The sequence below is a fragment of the Ovis aries genome, chromosome 9 (genome assembly GCF_016772045.2).
Source record: "Ovis aries strain OAR_USU_Benz2616 breed Rambouillet chromosome 9, ARS-UI_Ramb_v3.0, whole genome shotgun sequence".
NCBI classification, from domain to species: domain Eukaryota; kingdom Metazoa; phylum Chordata; class Mammalia; order Artiodactyla; family Bovidae; genus Ovis; species Ovis aries.
The window spans coordinates 7,832,368-7,850,676 of record NC_056062.1 but is presented as its reverse complement, the minus strand read 5'-3'; the positions used below and the strand labels follow the sequence as shown (position 1 = coordinate 7,850,676).

The 18,309-nt window shown below is 34.2% G+C and overlaps 1 non-coding gene across 1 annotated transcript; it reads right to left on the bottom strand.

Moving 5' to 3' along the window:
• Positions 1-11,573: 11,573 nt before the first annotated feature.
• TRNAY-GUA (transfer RNA tyrosine (anticodon GUA)) lies at positions 11,574-11,645 on the bottom strand. Its single transcript has one exon. It is a non-coding gene; the product is annotated as a tRNA-Tyr (tRNA).
• Positions 11,646-18,309: the final 6,664 nt, after the last annotated feature.

Sequence of the window (18,309 nt, the reverse complement as noted above, 5' to 3'; positions counted from 1 at the left end):
GTTTACCTTCTATTATCGTAATGTGACCTTGAAAATGTCTAACACTTGGAACACAGTAGTTCCAGTAAGTATTTATCAGATAAATAAGAGGAACAGAAAGTATATTAGTTTTACCTTTTAAGTAAAACAATTTTTCCAGTGAGATTACTATAAGTAGTTCAGGTTCTAAAAAAGGAATACAAGAGCTAGAGAAAGAGTGCAAACACTCTTCACTCTTATAGGGGAATCAGAAAAGTTTAGAATTTTGATATACAGTATACTAATAGTTGAAAAAGTACATAATTCAAGTCTATAAAATCCATAGTTATGTTTAGAAAATGCACCTATTTGAGTAGGAAAGGGTAAAATTGCTATAAAAAAAAAAAAGACCAAACAAATATCCTAATACAAACATGTTAACTTACAGAGAAGATTTCTGAAGGAACTAAAGTATTTTCATAGATAGTTCTAAATTATCTTCAAAACTAGTTGCGATATACTAATTAAAGAGATAATAAAATTAAATAAAAGTTACTAGGGACAAAGAACAAAACTTTAATGCTTCATGATCATGTAAATTACTAGAAATAAAAATACTTTCTTGTCTTGGATCAATTATTTGTGAAATGCTAAGCCAACAACCTAAAATGAAGGAGAATCTTGCTCCTCTAGTTTATGGATAAACTAGTAGAGTAAGGTCACAGCTGTTTAATTTTTTTTTTTTAATTTTTTAGCTAGGTTGCAATAATCAATTTACAAAAATAGCTCTCATACTTTAAATTATATTAAGAATTCATAATACAGCTCTTTGTTTTATCAAAATAATTGTAATCTTTGAAGAAAATTGTGTAGATTATAAAAATGTACTTTTACACTTAAATAATTTACTTTTTGTTTGAGATGATAATTTTTTTTAATACCAACACTGAATGAGGCAATAATATTCTTAAAATAACTATGCCTCACTGAATGATACATGACTTATCTCCTAATACTTTCATATACTTGGGCTTTGATTACACTTTAATAAAACTGCAAAATTAAATTGGGCAAAGTATAAATAAACATCTATTATGATGGTTTAGGAAATATTTTAAGGTATTTAACAATATAAAGAGTAAATGTTATTCCTTAATGACTTAAAACCAATCCTGTACTCAATAAAGACTTCATATAATAAAGTGCAACACAGTGAAGACATTTCTCTCGCTGTGAATAGGGATAATAACATGCTTGAAATTCCATTTCAAGGAACTGTTAGAGCAGTAAAAGAGTCAAACAACACTTTGACCTACTGTCCACTGTGTCCATTGTGAGGACAAACACGTTTTCTTAGCAGCCCTGCCCTGTTCTGGGGTTGGCAGTGTAAGATCCAGCACTTTTAATCTTCATAAGAACATTACACAGGCCATATTCACCCCGTTTCACAGATGAAGAAAAGCAACTTTCCCACAGTACAATCAGCAATCAACTGAGTTGGATTTAGTCTTGTGTACAGTCCATCTGACTCCACGGCCCATGCTTCTGAGACCAAATTACAGCTGAAAAAAGAGATCTATTTAAATTTGTCTTCTATATGGAAATCTTTAAGTTTCTACCTATCTACCTATCATATTAATCTCCAGAAAGCAAGAATGAGTATTAGGCAGTTGACAATCTAGCAGCAAGAATCTTTATACACATTGGGAAGTAAAAGTTCTAAAATATGTACCCCCCCAGACATATTATAAATTCTAATGTATGGAATATTTTATTATAAAAGGAATAATGGGTTAAAAAATTAGATGACTGATGATTAGCTCAAAATTAATAAAGAGAAACATAACTGGCACACCTTTACCATCAACAAGATAGATTTATGTTATGTCAGCAATAAAGAAAACCAATACCAATTATCTCAACAGGAAAAACTTTCAAACCTGAAAACTATCATTCCTTTAAGTATTTATGTTACTAAATGGACTGAAAAATGAGCTGTGCGTGTATGAGTGTTAAGTCGCTTTAGTCATGTCTGGCTCTTTGCAACCCCATGGACTGTAGAAGGCCAGGCTCTGTCCATGGGATTCTCCAGGCAAGAATACTGGAGTGGGTTGCCATGGCCTTCTCCAGGGGATCTTCCCAACCCAGGGATCGAACCTGCAGAGACACCAGTGAAGCCCAAGAGATGAGCTGTAAGTGTCAGCAAATGGAAGAACAAAATGACTGACAGAGGAAGAGGTTTGTATTTAAACAGGGGATTGACACTGGCTGCTAATTTCACACTTTCCTCTATTGTCTCTTTATATAATACACATATTTGATGAACATGCATCTCTAACAATACTGAAAACATAGCAGATATTCACAAACTATATTAAGCTCATGATTCAGAGAATCAGTTAAGGCCATCTGGGTGGTGCCTGAGGGCTTACCTTTCTCTGCACATGGATATATCTCATGTTTTGTGGGTTTCATTCTAATTTAGTAATTAGTACGGCATAACTGAAAATGCTTGGGACATTGTTCAACAGTTAAATGATATCTTATTATTTAAGCCTTGTTCAGAAGCCATTTCCTCCCCATCTAATTGACCTTCCCAGAAACCTGTACACTGTTTATACCTATGGTAACTTAACAGCTTAAAACACTACATTCCTGAAAAGGAATACTTTTGCCTCAAAGAGACACTTGATAATAAATAGCCTTACAATAAATGTTAAGGAAACACTGAAATAACTACATAACTCATCTGCTTTTTAAGAACAGCAATATAACCACGTCAGAGGCAGAACAACTGAAAACCAAGCAGATTACAAGTTTATAAAATCAAAACACACACACACATACACACACAAACCAAAACACAATGTTCTTCTCTAACATCTTTATAAATTTGAATATAGAAACATTCTAAAAATAGTACCCTCCCTAGAATAAAATATCTAAATGTGGACTTAAGTCAAACTTTCTATTATGTATTAACTAAATGCAAGTACCATATAGCATCTCTTGTGACCCAGCCTGAACCAATTTGCCTTCCTTGTATCTCAGAACCTTCACATGCACTCCACTCTAAAGGTCACTGGTAAAGTGTTAGGGAAGTACTAGGCAGAAGGCTTACAAGTCTTAATAAACTCTTGCTGACTCAATGTACCCTATGAAAAATACAACAGGTACCCAGAAATTATTTTGCTGCTCATTTTAAGTTCTTAAGCTCACTAACACTTATTGATTATAGGACTAACTGCAACTTAAAGACGTATTTATGAGAAACATTCCTCCCCCTGAACTAAGTCTTGGAAGAATAACTATCTCCAAGTAGACCTGGGGATGCTTATTAATATCAATATCAATGGAATGTACAATTAATAAAATGTGAACACTTGCATTACTAACTCACCAAATATTCACTAAGCAAGTTCTATGTGCTGGACACCATTCCTAGGTTTGGGGGATACAGCCCAAAACAAAACAGACCCTCTAATGTAAACTTAAGGCTATAGGTTTCTTGAAGAGGTTACCTGAAAGAATTACATGTATTCACTCATATATATTTACACTTATCTGTGTATGCACAGACTACCCAGTAAATATAGTATGTATTTCACATTAATATGCATGGAAATTCTGAGAACAATGTTATGAGAAATTTCACCCCATTAGATCAATTTAGATCCAGAAAAACATGACTGCACTAAAACTTTTTGACAGTGTGGATTACAACAAACTAGAAAATTCTTAAAAGAAACAAGAATACCAGACTACCTGACTTGCTGTCTGATAAACCTGTATTCAGGTCAAGAAGCAACAGTTAGAACTGGACATGGAAAAACAGACTGGTTCAAAATTCGGAAAGGAGTATGTCCTGCTTACTTAACATATGCAGAGTACATCATGAAAAATTACATCATACTAAATGCTGAGCTGGAAGAGTCAGAAGCTGGAATCAAGATTACCAGGAAAAATATCAATAACCTAAGATATGCAGATGACAACACCCTCATGGCAGAAAGCAAAGAGGAACTAAAGAACCCCTTGATAAAAGTCAAAGAGGAGAGTGAAAACCTGGCTTAAACTCAACATTCAAAAAACTAAGATAATGGCATCTGGTCCCATCACTTCATGGGAAACAGATGGGGAAACAATGGAAACAGTGGCAGACTTTATCTTTTTTTGGGGGGTGGGGTGGGGAGGCTCCAAAGTCACTGCAGATGGTGACTGCATCCATGGAATTGAAAGACACTTGCTCCTTGGAAGGACAGTTATGACTAACCTAGACAGTGTATTAAAAAGCAGAGATATCACTTTGCTGACAAAGGTCTGTACCAGTTAAATCCATGATTTTTCCAGTAGTCTTTTATGGATGGACCATACAATCATCTCTTTTAAGAGTTGGACTATAAAGAAGGCTGAAAGCTGAAGAACTGATGCTTTTGAAATGTGATGTTGGGGAAGCCTCTTGAGAGACCCTTGGACTGCAAGAAGATCCAACCAGTCCATCCTGAAGGAAATCAGTCCTGAATGTTCATTGGAAGGACTGATGCTGAAGCTGAAACTCCAATACTTTGGCCACTTGATGGGAACAGGTGACTAATTAGAAATGGCCCTGATGCTGGGAAACATAGAAAGCTGGAGGAGAAGGGGGAAGGCAGAGGGTGAGATGGTTGAATGGCATCACCAACTCAATGGGCATGATTTTGAGCAAGCTCTAGGAGATTGTGAAGGGCAGTGTAGCCTGACATGTTGCACTCCATGGGGTGGCAAAGAGTCAAACATGACTGGACGACTGAATAGCGGAAAAATGTCCATTGGAATAGTTTTAAACTTTATGCTTCACAAAGTGTTAGCTTTGGAAAGGTATGCATAAAAAGAAGCTTCAGAATTATAGTGTCTGTTAAATCCACTCATTTAATTCTCTTTCTATACATATTGATTTTTTTTTTTTTTGCTTCCTCTGTGAATTCAAGGTTGTCTTTAGCCTAAAGAATCTCAGTATTTCTTGGAGGGCAAGTCTAATAGCAACATATTCCCATGTTTTTAAACTTGCAAATGTATTAAATCCGAAATATATTTTTGAAAATTAAGTTTTAGTGAATTCTATGGCTATATATATATATATATATATACACACATACATACGTATGTGTGTGCTCAATTCCTTCAGTAGTGTCCAACTCTGTGAACCTATGGACTAGAGTCTTCCAAGCTCCTCTATCCATGTGATTCTCCAGGCGAGAATACTGGAGTCGATTGTCATGCCCTCCTCCAGAGGATCTTGCTGATCCTGGGATCAAACCTGCATCTCTTATATCTCCTGCATTGGCAATGGGTATCTTTACATATATATATATATTCTATATATTCTAGGTCTTTTTTGATTTTCCCTATTTGGTGAGACATTATATTAATACTTTCTGTTCATTCATTATACATGATGAAATAAACACATCAAACCAAAAAACTTTACACTTATTTATAATAGTTGTTGAAAAATCTATTTAATAAATCAAATATCTCAGCTACTTCAGTGACAGTATTTATTGAGTTCTGTTTTTCCTATATATGAGCAACACTTTAATGTTCCTTTGCATGCATCATAATTTTTAATTAAAATAATTATTTTTACATATAATGTGAAAGCTTTGAAAATCTTATTTTCCTTTTCTCTCTGGGATTTTTGCTAGAGTTTACTTATTTCTGACATTGTTATTGTCTGCTTAGTTATTCTCCTGCAGTAATTCTGTTTACTCTATATTTTTAGTTGTATGTGGACACTGAGGTCTGTTTAGTTAACTTGGTGAACAGTAAACAATTGGAAAGAGATTTATTTGAGGGCTTGGGATCAATAAGTCTTCTAACCTTCATCAAGGGGTTGTGTATATATTTTGAAGCACATCTATAATTATATCATAGTAGGACTCTGATTTAAATTTAACTCCCTGCCTTCACAGAAACTCATGGTTACATGTGGTTGAAAGGACAAATCTTTTTCAGATCTTTCTCAGCAACACACACAACCCACATGTAAGTTACTTTTGAGATTACCAGGAATATATTAAAGTATTTTTAAAGCTCCCTGTAGGTTCCTCATACCTCATATTTTCCCTATAAGTTTTTTTTTTAAATTATTATTCTGTTACTTGTCCCAAATTCCATTACTATTTCAGCAGCTGTGATATTTAATAATTGAAACCAATTGTTTCCAATAAACATCCTGGAGATAAGGCAGTCACACTGGGTGAGCTCTGAGGTTGACCAATTAAAGGGAGGCTCTGAGAAATGTAGGTTGCTGCTGATCAAGTAAAATGGTGAAAATTGACTAAGCATGGAACTTTTTGGGTAGCTACAAACATGTTATATCTGCTGCAGTGGCTGCTAGCTGCCAGTATCATAAATTCCATAGCTATAAGAGTACTAGTTTTCAAGTACTGTAGAGATCAGAAAAGGTCGATAGTAAGATAACAAGTTAGATACACCAAAAATACATATATATTTTTTTACCAATGTCCCATTATTTTTCTTGAATAAGTGGATATTCAGTTTTTGCAAGACATTGCTAATTTGGTTGTTTCCACAGTTTTAATGGTGTTCTTATAGTTCTTACAAAACATTGAAAAATTGGGGAGTACTTATCCTGCAATTCCGGAAACTGACATCCCAACAAAAATCTTTTGTATATCATCATGTGTTTCCTAAAATTTATTTTAGAAAAAATATACTAAAAAGGACCTTGATCTTTTTTACCACACTTAAAATTTTGGATCTTGTCCCAGGCTCTCTTACTCTAGCACTGCTCCCAGAAGAGGCCATCATGCCATAGAAAAGTGGAGCTAGCTCAAAAATAAGGCTTTAGCCCTTCAGAGCCCAGTCTCACTCTTAACTAAAGTGGAAACTACTGTTGTCCTTGAAAGAAAGCTAGCTGATTTAGGGCTTTGCTCCAGGACTTTGATCCCCAAGCTTGCTATCAGGGCAGTCACTGCCATTGAGTCTGAGAGAAACCCAAGCTCACAATGAGCCTCTTTGACTCCAATCATATGCCCCTGAAAGGCAATTGCCACCAGAGCTCGCCAGCAGAGAAGGCAGTAGTGATCATTACATGTTCAGTTTTCCTAATAAAACCACTGGGTACATGCAGACTGTATAGAGATACTCCTACAGAAAAACACACTTTCATAACTGGGTTAACTTTTTAATTTCAATGAGACAAAAAGTTAAATTCAACAACATGAGAAGACAGAGGAATATGTTACAAATAAAAGACCTAGTTAAAATCCCAGAAAAGAAGAAGAAATTACAAAGCCAACCAGAGTAACAAGTAACAAAATGGCAATAAGTAGATAATTTTCGATGATCACTTTAAATGTAAATGGACTGTGTGTGTGTGCTCAGTCACTCAGTCATGCCTGATTCTTTGTAACCCCAAAGACTGTAGCCCTCCAACTTCCTTTGTCCATGGGATTCTATAGGCAAGAATACTAGAAGGTGTTGCCATTCTCTTCTCTAGAGGACCCAGGGATAGAACTCAGATCCATTGTATCTCCTGCATTGGCAGGTGGATTCTTTACCAGTTGTGCCACCTGGGAAGACGAGATGGACTAAAAACTTCAATTAAATAATTTAGAATGGAAAATCAGATTGAAAAAATAAAATAAGACCCAACAATACAGTGCCTATGAGATTCTCTTCAGCACTAAGTACACTGAAAGTTAAGGAATGAAAAAAGATATTCTACTGCATGTAAACAAAGGGAAATTTGGTATAGCAATAGTCATAACAGAGAAAACAAACTTAAAATCTCTAAGAAAAGGCAAAGAATGACTGTGTAAAAATTTGTAAATTTAGGAGCACCTAAATATAACCTAAATATTAAAAGACATAATAGGAGAATTAACAGCAATATAAAAACTAGTAAGAAACATTAACACGCCACTGGCATCAGTGGACACCTCGTCAGGTATAAAATCAATAAGGAAACAGCAGTTTCAAGTAACACATTGGATGAGAAGAACTTAACAGATATCTACAGAACATTGCATCCAAAATCAATCAAATACACTTTTTTTCAAGGGCACATGTAACATTCTCCAGAACAGATCACATACAAGGCATTACAAATTTCAATAAATTTAAGAAGATTGATATTATATCCAGCATCTTCTCTGACCACAATGATTTGAAACTAGAATTCAATTTCATGAAGAAAAATAAGAACAACACAAACATTTGGACACTATAGAATATACAACTAAAGAATCAAAAGATCAATAAAGAAATCAAAGTAGAAACCAGAAATGATTTCAAGATGAATAAAAATAGAAATACACCTTTCAAAATCTATAGTATACAGCAAAACCAATCCTAGGAGGAAATTTTATAGCAATACAGGCCTACTTCAAGAAACTTGAAATATCTCAAGCAAACAACACAAATATTTAAATAGAGAAATTTGAGAAGAGAGCAAATAAAGCCCAAAGGAAGGGGGGAAATAATAAAATCAAAGTAGAAATAAATAAAATAGAGACAGGAAAAAAGAAAATGAAAATTAAGTTAAGTTCTATTTTTTGAAAATATGAACAAGCTGTTAATTATTTAAGCAGACTCTTTAGGAAAAAAAGAAAGAGAGAACACCTAAATAAAATTAGGAATGAAACAGAAGTTACAACCAATACTAGACAGATAGCAAAAAAAAAAAAAAAAAAAAAATTGTAAGAGAGTTCTCTGAACAGTTTTATACCAATGAATGGACAACCTAGCAAAATGGATTGCTTTTTAGAAGGTTATAACCCTTCAAAATTGAATCAAGATGAAATAAATAATATGAACAGAACAATTACTAGTACTGACATTGAAACAGTAATCTAAGAACTTCCAAGAAACAAATGCCCAGAACCAGATGGCCTTCAGGGCAATTTTATCAAAATTTTCAAAAAATAAAAAAGGAAGGGACATGTAAACTCATTTTATTGCAATCACCCTTATAGCAAAACTAGACAAAACACACACACAAATAAATGAAAGTTACATCTCTTATGAACATAGATGCAGAAATTCTTAAAAAGTATTAGCAAAGTGAATTCAGCAATACATAAAAGGACCATACATCATAATTAAAGGGAGTTTATTCCAGAGATGAAAGAATGAATCCATATCCATAAATAAATCAAATATTACATACCACATTAAAAATGAAGAATAAAAGAATCACATAACCATCTCAATAGATGTTGAAAGAGCATTTGACAAGATTAAATATCCAATTATGATGGGGGGAAAAATACTCTCAAAATTCAGTATAGAGGGAACATATGTCAACATAGCAAAGTCAATTTATGACAAGCTCACATCCAACATTAGTCTCGAAGGTGAAAACCTGAAAACTTTTCCCCTAATGCAGGAACAAAAAAGGGTGCCCACTCTCACCACTTACTTTTTTACATAGTATTGACATTCCTAGTTACTGCAGTCAAACTTGGTAAACAAATACAGGACATTAAATTGGAAAGAAGAAATAAAACAATCAGCATTTGCAAATGATATATAGTATACATAAAAAACTTAAAGAATCTACCAAAAAAACGTTATTATTAATAAATTCAATGTTACAGGATACAAAAATAATATGCAGAATATGTTGCTTTTTATACATTAACTAAAGGAGAAATCAAGAAAATAATCCCATTTATAATTACATCAAACAGAACAAAATACTTAGGAACAAATTTATATAAGTATGTGAAAGACCTACACTCTGAAAACTAATGCCATGCAAGATAAATATAGAAAATAATACAAATAAATGGAAAAAAAAACTCATATTCATGGACTAGAATAATTTATATGATTAAACTACCCATAATGTTCCAAGTAATCTACAGATTTTCTACAATCCCTACAAAATACCCAGGACATTTTTTACAGAACTAGAATAAGTAAAATTTGTATGGAACCAAAAAAGACCCCAGATATACAAAACAATCTTGAAAAAGAAGAAGAAGAAAGAAGAAGAAGAAGAAGAAGAAGAAGAAGAAGAAGAAGAAGAAGAAGAAGAAGAAGAAGAAGAAGAAGAAGAAGAAGAGAAAGAACCAAACTAGAGATACTTATTTTCCCTGATCTCAAACTGCAATACAAATCTATGGTAATCAAACCAATATGGTACTGGCACAACAACAGTTGCGTAGGTCAAGGAAACAGAATAGAGAATGCAGAAATAAATTGATATACATATGTTCAACTAACCTATGATGAAGGAAGTAAGAATTTCCAAAAGGAAAAAGGCAATCTTTTTCTTAAGTAGTGTTGGGAAAACTGGGCAACCACATGTGAAAGAGTAAAACTACATTATTTTATTAATACATATATAAAAATAAATTCAATATGAATTAAAGACTTAAATTGAAAACCTAATATCATAAAAACCCGGTTAGAAAGTACATAGAGTACACCCTTTTACATCAATTTTAGCAATATTTTTTTTATCTCTCTTTAGGCAAGTGAAACAAAAGCAAATATAAACAATTTTTAATAACAATAAACAAAGGAAGAAAAGTAAACAAAATAAAGTAAAAATATATAAATATAATCTTAATCTTAAAAGTTTTTTCATACAGTGGGGAACTATCAACAAAAGAAATGCAAACTACTGAATAAGAAAATATATTTGCAAAAAATATGTTCAATAAATGCTTAATATTCAAAATATATAAAGATCTCACTCAATATTAAAAATTGAACTCCATTAAAAAATAGACAGAGGACTTGAATATATATGTTTCCAAAGAAAGACATACAGATGGCCAACAGGCACATGAAAAGCTTCTCAACATCAATAGTCAACAGGGAAATGCAAATCAAAACCTCAAGGAGTTATCACCTCACACCTGTCAGCATGCATGCTGTGTGCTAATTCACTTCAGTCATGTTGGACTCATTGCAACCCCATGGACTATAGTTTGCCAGACTCCTCTGTCCAGGGATTCTCCAGGCAAGAATACTGGAATGGGTTGCTGTGTCCTCCTCCAGGGGATCTTCCCAATCTAGGGATCATACCCACATCTCTTTCATCTCCCACATTAACAGGCATGTTCTTTACCACTAGCACTTCCTAGAATGGCTACTGTCAATAGTACAAGAAATAACAAGTGTTAGTAAGGATTTGGAGAAAAGTGATCCCTGATGTAATTTAGTCAGAATGTAAATTACCACAGCCATTGGGGAAAAAAAGTATGGAGGTTACTGAAAAAAAAAAAAAAAAGTGGTAATAGATATCCAGCATCACAACCATACAGATCAGCAATTCATCTCTTGAGGATTCATCTTAACATAGTATAAACTCTAATTTGAAAAATGTATGCACTCCATTTTTTACAGCAACATTTTTAAAATAGCCAAGGCAGGAAAGCAACCTAAGTGCCCCAGGAGTATACAAAAGGATAAAGAAAATGTAAGAAAAAAATATAATGGAATACTACACATGTATAGTGGTGGTGGTGGTTTAGTTGCTAAGTTGTGTCTGATTCTTGCAACTCCATGAACTGTAGCCCTCCAGGTTCCTCTATCCATGGGATTCTCCAGGCAAGAACACTGCAGTGGGTTGCCATTTCCTTCTCCAGGATATCTTCCCAACCCAGGAATCGAACCTGGGTCTCCTGCATTACAGGCAGATTCTTTACCAACTGAGCTACAAGGGAAGCCACTTAACCATAGGAAGAATGAAATATCACCATTTGTGAAAAATGCATGGATGTGAAGGGTATTAAGAAATAAGTCAGGTAGAGAAAAATAAATAATGGACATTTTCACTTATATTGTGGAATTAACACATAAAACAATAAATAGAACAGAAACAGACTCACAGATATATAGAATAATTATTGGTTACCAGAGGAAAATTGGCAAAATGGGTGAAGGGAGTTAAGAGGTAAATTCTATTAGGTATACAATAAGTTAGTTATAAGGATGCAATTTATGACATGGGGAATATGATCAATATTTTTTAATACCACTGTGTGAAGCACAGTCTATAAAATATTGAATCCCTATAATATGTAATTGAAATAAATATTATATTACACCATCTTAAGTCTGCTATGCTGCAATAAAAAAAAAAAAATAAAAAAAAAATTGGCTTCTAACAATTAAGTACCAGGCTATTGAGACCAACTCTGATTTTGAAGGGAAAAAAAAAAAAAAAGTAAAGCAATAATTCACCAAATAATGAAATCAGAACAATTTGGATAACTAAGTGATAGACCACATATAAACAGTGCATAAGAGAGACTGGGAAAACCATTACAATGCGTTATGATTTTATTCTGTTGTTTGACCTAATTATCTGTCATTTCATAAAGTGTGGGCCTCTGAAGAGCTGAATATATAGATTTTGCCTTAGTCTTAGGATCCATTCTTTCCAAAATGAGAATTTAGAGTCTGATTCAGGATGCTATCTACACTTCAGGAGTATTAATAAAGCTGAAAGAGAAAAAATACCCTCATAAAATCAGCTTTAAAAATGTAAATTTATTGTTAGTATCAAGATTTTCCATTGCTAGTCATCATAACTATGATACAAAACAAAATCATCTATCCAAGAAGATATGGTGATGCTGTGATCATCACAGTCTCAAATATTTTACAAATATTTGTTGTAAAAATCCTGTATTAAAAAAGCATCATCAAAAGTCATAAAATAATAATTCAAAAGTAAAAATAAAATTGACAAAAATAACATTACTAAAGATCCCCAAAAGTAGTTTTCAGACATGGGATTTTTAAATTTCTATGCTTAATATTGTAAGGAAATTTTAAACACTGAGATTTTCTGCAGAAAAAAATGGAAATATGAAAAGAAACAACAAGATATGTAAAAATTTTTTTAAGTGTCATACTGAAATCCAGAGCACCAAAACTAGTCTAACTACAGATTAGATGAAGTTTAAAAGAGATAACTAGAAGATAAGCCAGAACAAAGTGTCTAGATTAAAATTAAAGAATATAAGTAGACTGCAAAAAGCATTAACATGTCATTAGAACTGAAGTAAAAAAAAAGCTAGTGGTATGGAAGCAGTAGTTTGCTGGTAAAACTCAGGGAAACATATGAAAACGTCCTGATTTTCCAGTACTTGCTAAGTTCATCATTTTAGTGTTCCCACCATGGTTAATAAAACACTATCAGGTCACAAAATTCCCAAATTTGTACAGATGCTTGGAGGCTATTATTAACCGGCTTCACAACAGCATTGAACAGAAGCAATATGTAGTAGCTAATAGTATTCCAACATTGATGCAAGATAGTAAGCCACAGATTCAAAGCACCATGAAGTCTCATCAGGACAAATTCTAGGAAAATCAAACTGATATTTGCATTACAGATATATAGATATAGGTATAGATATAATCATATCTGGTTAAAAAAAAAGAAAACAGTATTTAATACAACTGAAGACACTTAAGGATAACATATTTTAATCCAAAGATAAACATAAGAATTGGAGAAGGCAATGGCAACCCACTCCAGTACTCTTGCCTGGAAAATCCCATGGATGGAGGAGCCTGGTGGGCTGCAATCCATGGGGTCGCTAAGAGTCGGACATGACTGAGCAACTTCACTTTCACTTTTCACTTTTATGCATTGGAGAAGAAAATGGCAACCCACTCAAATATTCTTGCTTGAAGAATCTCAGGGACGGGGGAGTCTGGCGGGCTGCCGTCTATGGGGTTGCACAGAGTTGGACACTACTGAAGCGACTTAGCAGAAGTAGCAGCAAACATAAGAACAGCAGGCTATTTCTAAAATTAACTAAATTAAGTAAAAAAAATAAATAAATATATCTGAGTCCTGAAAGAAATCATCTGGTCTACATAAAATTCCTCAGAGAAAAATAATTCTTAATAATCCAGTTTTTTTTTTTTAACATTTTGAAATGAGAAAATTTGTCAACAACAAATCTCCACTAAGGAAATATTGATAAAATTTTATTCAGTCAAAAGAATTTTACCTAGCACATTTCAAAGAAAGCACAAAAAATAAGCATTAGAAAAAGCATAAATATATGAAAAATATAAATCATATTGGTCTCATAAAATAACACTGAGAAATACAACATAAAACAAATAACAATAATACAACCTAAATTTGGTAATAAGTAACTGAGGAAAAAAACATCCAAATGCCCTGAGTTTATCAATAGTTCTTTAAAATATGAGGTAATTAAGATTTGTTGTATTGGTTTCAAGAAAAATAAATTATAAAATAGGTTAGAGACCAGAAAGAGTATTGTATATTAGGTCAATTAAAAAAATTCATAATGGCAATGCAAATTACCTATGTCATACACCTCACACTATGAGGTAAACTCAATTTAATGTGCAGTTTAGATGTCTACAGGATACATAAATCAGTACCTTTCTAGAATGTATAAACTTGTAACTTCAGATTCGAGATTAAAAACAGGTTATTTAGCATTATTTATTATTTACACCAAAAGAGTTTACCATAAAGTAAAATGAAGACTGATACAATGATATTGAACACATTTATTTAAAAAATTTAGGATTAATTTTCAAAGACAAACCAAAAGCAAAGTATCTATTATATATATATATATACTATATATATATAATGTTTATGTATCTAAGCATTATATGATGGACTACTAGTATAAGAATTTCATCTTGAACAAAAGGGAAAATTCTAATGGCCAATATCTTGATGAAAAGTTGGCAAAACTTATTAGTGAGTAAAAAAACAAAACAAACAAACAAAAAAAAACACCACAATTTAAAAAAAAAACTGTGTTTCTAGAAGCCACATTCTTTAGAGCTTAAATTTGTCTGACAATATCAAGTAATGGTTAGGATATCGGCAGTGGGAACGCTTACATATTGGAACTGGAAGTGTATATTCGTATGTATAATTCACTTTAGCATAATGTTTAATAGGAGCTACTAATTTAAGGATATTTGCATCTACTTGGGCTTACTAAAGATGAATATACACGTACCTGACAGCATGGAAAATAAATATATATGCCATATGTATATGTGTATCAATCAGAAATTCATGTTGCACAGCTACTAAAAGACATCTACAAGTATACTCACAGCAACATTCAGTTCAGTTCAGTCGCTCAGTCGTCTCTGATTCTTTGTGACCCCATGAACCACAGCATGTCAGGCCTCCCTGTGCATCACCAACTTTTGGAGTCCACTCAAACTCATGTCCATTGAGTTGGTGATGCCATCCAACCATCTCATCCTCTGTCATCATCCCCCTCTCCTCTTGCCCTCAATCTTTCCCAGCATCAGGGTCTTTTCAAATGAGTCAGCTCTCTGCATCAGGTGGCCAAAGTATTGGAGTTTCAGCTTTAGCATCAGTCCCTCCAATGAAAACCCAGGACTGATTTCCGTTAGGATGGACGGGTTGGATTTCCTTGCAGTCCAAGGGACACACCACACCACAGTTCTTCAACACCACAGTTCAAAAACATTAATTCTTCAGTACTCAGTTTTCTTTATAGTCCGACTATCACATTCATACATGACTGCTGGAAAAACCAGAGCCTTGACTAAACGGACCTTTGTTGGCAAAGTAATGTTTCTGCTTTTTAATATGCTGTCTAGGTTTGTCATAACTTTCCTTCCAAGGAGTAAGTGTCTTTTAATTTCATGGCTGCAGTCACCATTCACAGTGACTTTGGAGCCTAGAAAAAGTGATGGGACCAGATGCCATGATCTTAGTTTTCTGAATGTTGAGAAATTGTATCTAATGTTTAAAATAGACCAAATAGCTTTCAAGAGTCACAGAATTATATCATACACTGAATAAAATATGACGATGAAATGGAATTCATTATTGCTTCATGAATATGATAGTTTGATATTATTTTAGATAAACATTGCAAACATAACGCTGCAGTTAGGAAGGTAGACACTGAAATAATCATACTGTTTTTATAAAGTGTAAAACAGCTTAATCTATGATGTAAAAAGTAGTGGTAACTTTTCAAACAACAATGAAAAATTAAGTGTATGAGAAGAAACACATGGGATATCGTTATATTGTTAGTAATGTTGACCTGGGTGGTTATTCACATAAACACTGTTATTCTGTATAACTTATTGAGTTACCCATTTATGATTTATAAATATGCTTGTGTATTTTACTTAGAGAAAAATAAAAAAAAAAACCACTCCTAAAATCATTATAATGAATAGCATTGTTTTAATGTTATGTAACAGAAGAACCAGTTGTGTGAGATTGTGTGACTGTAATTAAGAAAACAAATTTTGTCTAGTTTTATACTTAATCTTTTTCTATCAAGACTATTTTTATATTTTTTGCATTTCTTCATCTTTTTTTAAAATTTACTAATTGGGGATATTACGAGTTAACTACAGGCTATTCTATCGAACTTGAAATTTTGATTAAACTATTAATCATTTTTAATATAGGTACACCCAACATATCACATGTGAACTACTAATCCTTTAAAAGTATTTACTAGGCGGTCCTAAGATGGTGGAGAAATAGGACGAGAAGACCACTTTCTCTCCCAAAAATTCATTGAAAGATCATTTAAACACTGAGCAGATACCACAAAACAACTTCTGAACACTGGCAGAAGATGCCAGGAATCCAGAAAGGCAGCCCATTGTCTTAAAAAAGAGGTAGGACAAAATATAAAAGATAAAAAGAGAGGCAAAAGATTTAGGGATGGAGACCCATCCTGTGGAGGGAATTGTAAAAGAGGAGAAGTTTCCAAGAACCAAGAAACCCTCTCACTGGTGGGTATATGAGGAGTTTTGGAATCTCAGAGGACAACATAACCAGGGGAAAAATTAAAACAAAACAAAACAAAACACCGATTAGGCACCTAACAGCAACTCCCAGCGGAAAAGTAGCCCAGAGTTTCGCATCCGCCACTAGCAAGCAGGGGCTGAACAGGGAGGTGTGGGGTGCATTTCTCAGGGTAAGGACTGGGCCTGAATGCCCTGAGGGCAATCTGGGAGAGCTAGCATGAGATAGCAACCCAAACTGTGGGATAGCCAGAGAGAGAGAAAAGAGACAGAGGGAGAGATAATTTTCCCACAAAAAGCTCTAACCTAAGGCACTGCCAGGCCTGCTCGCAGAACAAAGGACTGAGTGAATACCAGAGGAGAGCTGGCAGGCACCAGACTGGCCCATCCCCTGCCAGATGCAGGAGACAGGCAGGTGCCAACCAGAGCCAGAAGGGGGCAATCTCAGCCTCAGAGATGGCATCCCCTACCAAACTACAAACAGGCTTCCAGTTGCTAACCAAGACTTCCTCGGATGCTGGACAGTTGACATCCGCCAGGAGGGTGGCAGCCAGAGATCAGCTCTCCAGAAGAGTCACACAGAACACTTGAGACAGTGCTACTGCTGTGCTTGGGGGAAAATGAGCAGCTGGGGCCAGGGAGGTGATAAGACATACCACCCCACCTGGGAAGAGTGCACTCTCCAAGCACCTGGTCACCTGAGCTGCTTGGATCTTTTGGAAAGAGTACAAACCACAGGTCAAACAGAGTCTGTGCCTTTTTGGTGTACCTGAGAACCTGAACCTGAGTGGGAAATGCATGAAACCCAGGGCCTATTTTAGACAGTTACCCTGCAGAGCAACCTAGAGCCTGAGCAGTGCAGATGGGGAAAGCACACACACCGTGAACAGGGGCAAATTCAGTGTGGCCCAGATACTGCAAGCACTCCTCACACATGCCAGTGATATTTGTTTGCAGTGTTCCTCCCTCCCCACAGCATGACTAAACAAATGAGCTTAAATAAGTGACCACCTTCTCCCCCTTGTGTCAGGGTGGAAATTAGATACTGAAGAGACTTGCAAACAGAGGAAGCCAAAGTAAACAAAGAAGAGGGAACTGCTTTGAAAGTGACAGGTGCAACAGATTAAACCCAGTAGTTCACATTGGCTACATTGGAAGGGACCTATAGACCTTGAGAAGAAGTATAAGCTGGAACAAGGAACTATCTGAAAATGACCTGACCCCACATTGCCCTCAACAACTCCAGAGAAATTCCTAGATATATTTTACTATTATCACTTTTTAAATTTATTTTCTATTGTTAAGTTCTTTATTAGTCATTTAATTTTCATTTTTTAAAACCTACTATCACCTTGCAAAAAAAGATCCTATTTTTAAAGCAAATTTCATACATATTTTTGATATATTTTTTTTAATATTGTATTTTTGAAAGTCTAACCTCTATTCTAGATTTTTAATCTTTGCTTTTTGGTATTTGTTATCAGTTCTGTGCTATTAAGAATTCAATTGTCAGTACCAATTTTTACTTAGGAGTGTGATTACTGGCTTGATTGCTCT